The sequence below is a fragment of the Citrus sinensis genome, chromosome 7, assembly GCF_022201045.2.
Source record: "Citrus sinensis cultivar Valencia sweet orange chromosome 7, DVS_A1.0, whole genome shotgun sequence".
Lineage (NCBI taxonomy): Eukaryota > Viridiplantae > Streptophyta > Magnoliopsida > Sapindales > Rutaceae > Citrus > Citrus sinensis.
Genome location: NC_068562.1, coordinates 19164946 through 19173721, shown reverse-complemented (window position 1 = coordinate 19173721; position 8776 = coordinate 19164946). Strand labels below are relative to the sequence as shown.

The window sequence follows — 8776 nt, the reverse complement described above, 5'->3', positions numbered from 1 at the left end:
GGGTGAAGAAGATGTATGGTGACAGATATTTGTGGTCAGAGGCCTACCTGGCGGGAAACTTTTTCGATGGGATGCGGAGCACCCAAAGATGTGAGGGATTGCATGGTTACTTGAACCAATATGTCAGCATTAAACTAATACTGATAGATTTTGTGGATCAAATGGCAACACTTATGGACCGACAACGAGAAATTGAAGGAAAAGATGATTATGACAGTTGTGACGGCAACTCTGTTTGTACCACTCACTTGATAAAGTATGAAGAACATGCAAGCAAAATTTACACAAGGGTGGTTTTTAGAGAGCTACAACATCAAATCAACAAAGAAAGGTTATTGACAATCAAAGAAGTTATATCTGATATAAATAGCAAAACTTACCGAATCAGGGAGTTTCAAAAGCCAAATAAAGAATGGGAAGTTATATTCCACCATCACTCCTTGCCTCTTGCCAGTGCAAGTTGTTTGAAAGTAAGGGAATTCCGTGTGCGCATTCCTTTTTAGTATTTAAAACCGAAGACGGTAAACAAATTCCAGAAAGTATGCAACTATCTCGTTGGATGAAACAAGCGAAAATCAATGCGACATTACCTCGAGCCAACCAGCCAGGGTAGCACTACATGAGCAAACAAGCAAGGATTGGTTGTCTGCATGCCATATGTTCAACATTGCACAAATTTGCTGCCCATAGCCTAGAAGCGTACAATGCAACAATTACGGATATTCAGCAGCTTAATTTGCGCCTTCATGCTTCTTACTTCACATCAATCGAATCTATCAGCCAACATAATCGGATAGAAGACCCTCTCATTGTACTGACAAAAGGATCAGCGACCCACAATAAAACTAGGGCCCCAAAGCAAAGTCGAAAATGCAGTAGATGTAGCCAGCCTGGACACACAGTAAGAACATGCACAACATTGACACCTGCAAACCATTGCGATGTGAACATTTCCAACAACTTGACTGCACCTATTTCTCCAGTCGACTTGACCTGTGTAGAGCGTACAGCCTCATTTCCGTCTCAGTTGAGTCCTGAAGGTATCTTAGATCACAGATGTTCACAACGTTCAAACTCGTTGATACAACACTCCCAAACTGGTGTATTGTTTGAGGCATGTGACCTATCTCTAATGGGTATCACCTCATTACAGGATTATGAGCACCAAATGGAAGAAACGTTGTTTGAATTTGGCCACTCTTTGCCACCTACTGAAATCTATTCAACAAACTTCTCACCGTGGTAATCACCTATGTGGTGCACATAACAGAGGCATCAGGAATCGTACCTTCACAAACGTTAACCATGTCTTATCCCGTTCTCACAACAGACGAGTAACAAAATATTTATGTAAATGTGTATGGAAATATGGAGCAAAATAGACGGTGGCTTTTCTCTGCCTGTGATTATTCATCATGTTGGTCAACCACTTCAGTTTGTTTGCAGCTGCTATAATGACTTCATGTTTGTACGTATTTAAAATTCGTGAACAATATTTCAGGTACAGGCCAAATATTTCATTCAGACAAGCAATTTCAGTAACAATTTTGATAATTCTTATTATGTACAAACTGGTAATTGTTCGTTATTACACTATTGTGAACTACTAAAATATAAATAACATATAGCTATTACTAATGTACCCCCATAATTGGTCTGTCAATTCACTAACTGTTGCTTTTCTACCTTAAGTTAAATATAATAGACCGTTTACTAAACATATCATTCATTATTAACCTAACTACCGTCGTCGACCATTACCCTTCCACTTTGACTGGGAACACTTCTCACGAGACTTCTTCTGATATTACTCATCTCGCATTTGTTCTGCATTCTCAATCCTTGTGTAATAGCTGCGGGCACTATGCATAATTTTATCCTTTACCCTTTTACTGGCAGACATCACCAACTTCAGTGCCAAATTCTTCCGAGCCTCATCAGATTCATTCTGCCAAAGGATAAAGAAAAATATATTTGAACTTCCGGTCACACTTGCGGACAGTACAATAAACGTAACATTGGTCACCATCAACAAAGAATTTAGTTCATTTCTATTATATTGTCATATATTGTGTATCTAAATATTACAATTCATGTTTATATGTAAATGAATTTTTTTTCAGTACTAGAACTAACCATGTAATTCAATTCCCTTTCATTATCATGCTTCTCCATAAATGATATCATGAAAAGTCCATAATCATACGCATTGTACTGCCGCATTAAAACTCTACCAGTTAGTACATGGAAATCCTGAAACCGAAAATCCACTCTATACAACAGTCTCCTGTCCTCCTTTAAAACGTCGTCCAACGCTCTTAACTAAATCATTAGCAACAAGTCAACAAAATAAACTTGTCAATAAATATAACAATTGTTGCTTAATGATACAATATTCGCCACCTTCAATATCCACTCACTATCCCGCATATATAACACAATTGTTTGTATTCTCACATACTGTGATTGTAAGTCATCATCTCTGAACTAACTTGCCTTAGACTGAAACATGCGGTCTCATCGCACCAATAACAAGGGAAAATTTTACTTTATAACTTTATAAACCAAATAACCAATGAATAACATTTACAGATAAACATATCAAACACTTACCATTAACTTTGCCTCCTTCACAGTAGAAATATCCCTACCCTCATATGGGATAGGATCCCATATCTCTGCACACTTTCACTTTATATCCACCAACATCAGGTACCAGTGTGAAGGCTCATTTTTTATAGGAATAAATATCTGTTTCAAACTATATTGTTAATGATATAATCAATAAAGCTGCATTTTTCTTCAAATAATGCACTCTATTGTACATAATTACCTTCTGACACCACCCAAATTCCGGCATGTAGCATTCTTTGAATCGCGTACCCATTCCTAGGCATGATACATCATTTCTTTCAACTAAAATCTTTTGCTGCATACATATAAACATCATGTCCTAATAAATGAATCGATACCAAAGAAAGTCTAACACTTTTCTTTTAATATAACCATAAATTTGCATAACATACATCAAAATATGATGGCATAAACCAGGAACGATGACTACCCTCCACTTTTCGCCTTTCACTATTTGTTAGGGTCTCGGCCACAACAGATACTATCTACATAACCATTACTGATTATTAGGGCCATTGAATCATAAATATAACAAATCTGAAAGCCACTTACAGATTTTCAGGGACTTCCTCACCTCTTGTGAATACATATTTTAGGGCACAGCGTCAACATTTCCTTCCTGGTAACCCAATTAATTTTTGTGTGTACCAGTGGTTCACTGCCAAACAAATTAACCCATCACCCTACTAAACACAAATATACCAATGGATTATAATTCCTAGTATCATAAATTGTAATAACTAAGCAATACACACATTTTCAGTTTTCACGTTTATATTCACCACATACTATGACACAAATATGATCAAGTACATAAGATCGGCATCATATTACCATTCATCTAAGTCTTCATTCATCATATAATCGATCAACTTCATCTCATCAACTGACACAAGAGTCGCCACAACAAAAGGGCCAACCCTTAAATGGCCTATGGGAGCACGTCCAGTTGTCTCATTTTTGTCTGTCGTATTTACCATCCCAAACAGCATTCCCACGGCTAAATTACTGTCATTCTTCACCAACAACAGAGCCTCCATGTTGTCCACCCTCATAGATACCTACATTGGTCAAACACATATTCTTACATACCAATCTTAAATTAACATTATGCATATGAATCATTCAAACATATGTGATTTTCTCTTCATTGTAACACAATACCATTGCCTCATTGTTTTTATATTTATGGGTGACACTGATCGCTTCCTCCAATGTTGTCTCATCATCTACTAGATGATAACATTTTTCACCGTCCACTGCGTACTTCTGCCATACTTTATCCCCTTCCAATCCATTATCTCTGATGCAATCGGTAGCTCTTCCCTAAAACATATATTCGCAACATTCCAACCCTTCCACATGAATACAGTTAGAGACTTCATTATCATTTTCTTCATTTGCGATATTTTCGATTTCCCCGCATACATTACAACATGCGCTCTTTTCTTTGCTACATCTAACAATGTCAAAACTATTGTCCTTCACCTCTTCTACATCACTTCTGCGCTGCTCTACCGAAGATCCTTCTTCTAACCAGCTCCAATTGGCTACCTCGATTGCATGCAACAATTTGTCGAATTTCCTTTTTTCGCCAATATTTGTCACTCCATCACTTGCTTTCTCACGCATAACCACCTGTATGAATAATAACATGGACATTGTTTACCACTACTTGGCGTTATTCTTGAGTATATTTACATTGATACTGTCCTCAGTATCCATGAACATCCCTTGTTGGAGCCTTTTTTTGGTCTTCACCCAATATATGTTCACCCTTTTTCGTACATCTCATAATCATAGTACACTAACACCTCATATATATTTTTTTTCATTGATATAAACTCTACTCATGTATCCTAATATTCATATCGTTTACTGAATTTCACCTGATTCTCGAAATCAACATCGCTTTATACTATAACAAAGTTTCCACCATACCTTTTTATCAATATATTTTTTCTTTTTTTCCCATTTATTTTTCCCTAAAATTTATCCATTATTTGGATTCAAGCATTAATTCAGCCCTAACACAACTACAAAACGATCTTGTTTTTTTTACAAAACTCGTTTGCTAAAAAATGGAACGCGTCAATTTTTATTTCCTATACAAATGCTACAAAATTTTTATTCCAATCATCATTTGACTATAAGTGTTTTAACCATAAACCATACCTTGTCAGTCCCAATGCCTCCCTGTTTATTCAACCACTTCATGAATCTTCTAATCTCCTTAGCATCCCATAAAACTACTGGACATAATGTGGGGTCTCGTTTTATTTTTACATATAGTAAAGAATTGATATACAATATCTGCAAAACAACATTCATTTAACACGTCGGTTTCATTTTAATGATTACACTTCCTCTTTTTGTACTTTATATCCTTTACTCTTTCACCTCCCCCATCATATAATAAACCACACTGACATAATTACAACATCATATAACATTGCATTCTCTATTAACCGTAATTATCATCAAAGACAGCCGCGAACAATTCTTTCTATCTGTTTTTTCCAGATATCACGTAATAATAAAAAATAAAAAATCCCCCTTTTATTCAACTAACAAATACCTGCAAGTATAGCAGACAACCGCCTATATATGACAGTTTTTCTTCCCTATATTTTGTTATGCCTTGCATAAACCTCCCAAAGCAAAATGACACCCAATTCCTTGACCTTATTCTTTCCACATCCTTCAAAGCGAACAAAAAGGACGAACTTATGTGCACTCCCCCTGCAGGACACAGCACCGAACATAGAGCAAATAGCGTGAAAGTCACCTTGAATTGATCATCAGCCACGTTTTGGTGACGTAGGATATCAGCCAACTTTTTTATATGTATTCCGTTACTATTTGATTTATACAGTTTTAAATATCCTGACACCTCTTCCATGTTCCCATCTAACTCCACATTCAATCCTCCATAAGATATTCCCATTATATACCCAAAACTATGCAAACGCAGCTCCAACTCTGTGCCATGAACATTCAAAATTGATCTGGCCATATCTACCCTCTCTACTAACCACTCACATAGTTTTCTATTCAATCGCCCACACTTCATTTCATTTAATTTCCCAAATCCAATTGAACTTACCTCATCTCTTTGTGCTGACATCAGATTAGCTACCATGGCTGACAGTCGCTCCGGCACACACCTAGACACATACTTCACATTGTTACAATTCACACCAACTCCTCTGTGCCTTCCACCAATATACTTGCACTTAACCTCAGGGTGCAGATTCTTGAAGGCCGTTCCAATTTCTTTGCGCATCTGCATTATGTTCATTAAACGTCGTAATACATCAGTTGACAAAACTAGTTATTTCATTATTTTACTTCATTAATATAATAAATAAATAAAGCTTCTTTTTCTACCATCAAACTCTCACCTCATTAGTAATACAAGCTCTCTCATCATTTGCCTTTATCTTCCAAACTGCATCTCCACTTCATATAAATAATCATTCCACTTAAAAATAACATTTACATTTCTTGAGTCATTTCAACACTTTCTTCTGTCTTTACTCCATTACATTGTATTTTCCTAATTTCGAAATTTAACACGCTGCTTATTTTATGACTGCTTCGAAATGGACAACCATTATAACAAATTCGACAAACGCAACCCAATTTTCGTTTATCAACCATTATTCTAACTACTTATAACATATTGACTTAAGTTTGCTTGCAAATACGAAACAAAACCATAACAACTTGTTCCTTCCTCCCCGTCTGCACTGTTTTCGAACTGGGCTGCACCAGGTTCAGCTTCTTCACCAGTATAAGCAAACTGCTTCAGATCTGATGCAACCATACTGTCATCATCACCGTTGGATTCACAGATATATCTCTCATATTTCTTAGTCATATCTACCCACGAACAACCCATCATTTATAATATCAATTATACAATTTCGCCTCTATAGTCACCAATTCGCCTCCACTATGTCCCCTTCGCTGGTCTCTTCATACTTGTAAATGAAATCTTTGCTGGTTATCGTTTCGCCAATATTTCCCCTAGCCAATCTGCTGATCTTTGTACTACTCCAACCAATTTTCACCGATATTATAGTAAAATTGACATTAGCTTTTCCAATTCAATTATAATAGGAATGACCTAAAGTGTCTTTTTTCACTGACACCAACCTAATTGAAATACAATTAATTCTGTATATTTCTCCAGCCACGTGTCTTTTGTTACTTCTCACATCCTGTTGCACATTAACCATTAAAGCCGGTTTCCCATGCTATAGGTTATTTTTTACCATTATTTTTTTGACCGTTCCCAACCCTCCATCTTTATGTATCCACATTCAACGATTGAGATTGCATGTCCGTTACTTACAGAATCTGTAAGGTAGACAGGTCCTTTTGTTCGTAGTATTTTCATTGGTATCATGCTCAAGTACATTTGGTTTGGGTCTTGATTTTCATCAATATAAATGCTACATTTGGGTCTTGTTTATTTAATGGGCATTTGATTTTAGTATGTAGGCTGTTTGTTGCTGTGTCAATTTTGATTTATTTACATTCAATACGGGTGATGTTTATTACGTAGCAATGGAAAGTTTGGAACTTGGAAGAAGTCCACGAAGTTGGAGAACTTGATAAGGTTGAAAACAACAACTTAGAAGAAGATATTGGCAAATTTCGGATATTGAGACTGAGAGAAAAGACCTTAACCCATGACCCCATTACCCCATCACCCATTAGGCCATTACCAAGCAAATCAAATACCAAAACAGAAAAAATATATATATATACACTTACATGGTGAAAGACAAGTGAAGAAGCTAGAATGGTGTTGATGGGTGTCGCTTTAGAGTGGTTTGGGCTCAAGGGATTTAGGGATTTTGGGCCTGGGAATTGACTTAGAAGATAATGGATTTTAGGCTCTATAGTGGTTTGGGCATAATGGATATGAGGATATTGGGACTGAATTTTTTAATTTTTAATTTTATTTTTACTGTTTGCACTTGAAAAATGCGTAAAACTCATTAAAATTATCAGTCACTATTTTTGCTTCGATCTTCTCGGGCTTTAATAAGCTCGGTCCGTCTGTCATTTTTTCCATTATACCTGCTAATGATATGTTCATAACTGTTTATTTTGTGCTGTTTCTTTAGCAGGCTTCTGTTGCTGATGGGCATAATGATAAAACAAAGAGTGAAGAGCTTACGCATGCTTTTAAGAAAGATAATGTAAGTATTGAGTATTTACTTCTCTCAACAACTCCGTAGTGGCTATGTTTTTTTAGTACACTTTCAATCCACGGTAATGTAGATGATATGGAGGCATTTCTAATTTAGTCTTTACACCACAGACATGATCGCCACCACTTGTCTGGAGCCAGAAAATTTAGACTAAGCATATGTTTATTTAGGTAGCAAGTCTAAAACTTGCTGCTTCATGATAATGCAAGAATGTTTTTCTCCTTTGGACACAGATTGTATTCTTATTTATAGCCTGCTTTGAATCATTCTTGGATTGGTTTAATCCAAACTCTATTTAATAGTTTCATTGTAAAGATCGACATTATTGGTGTATTTCACATAGAAATCCATCAGCAAACTTTTTGTATCTATACACACACACATATATATATATATAGTCTGCTATAGTGCTTCCCTGAAAAACTATACTCATCTATAGACAATATTTAAATAATATTTTAGTTTGTCAGGCTTATAGTTTTTCAATTTCTTTTAGCATTCTAAATTGAGTTTGATGTGTTTTAATAGTACTTTTCCTAACTCCTGATTTCTTGTTGCTGTTTCTGATCTCAATTGTATCTATTTGCAATGGTAGTTAACCCAATCCTTAGAAGCTAAGTAGCTCTATTTTGCTTGTAGCTCAATCATTGAAATGTTTTCTTAAAGTGGCTTGCTGTCATTTTTTTGGTTCGCTGAACCATTATTCCCACAGTGTATTATGAAAATTTATTCCTCATCTGCTGACTTTTCAATTTTTTTAATTTTTATTTTTCAATCCATAAAATGATTATCCAAATGAGATTATCCAAATGAGAAGAAGTATTCGAATGGTATTATTAATTTTAGTTCTTGCTCCTTTTGCTCTAAATTCTGGAATGACCCTACTTAACTTTCTTCATTTCTCTGTGTTCTCA

At 35.7% G+C, this 8776-nt stretch overlaps 1 long non-coding RNA gene across 1 annotated transcript; it reads right to left on the bottom strand.

Annotated features, from left to right (window-relative positions):
• Positions 1 to 1542: 1542 nt before the first annotated feature.
• LOC127898743 (uncharacterized) lies at positions 1543 to 6750 on the bottom strand. The gene is made up of 8 exons (XR_008050591.1): positions 6039 to 6750; positions 3799 to 5920; positions 3469 to 3695; positions 3209 to 3292; positions 3027 to 3119; positions 2834 to 2929; positions 2614 to 2751; positions 1543 to 1948 (listed from the first exon to the last, which is right to left on the bottom strand). It is a non-coding gene; the product is annotated as an uncharacterized LOC127898743 (long non-coding RNA).
• Positions 6751 to 8776: the final 2026 nt, after the last annotated feature.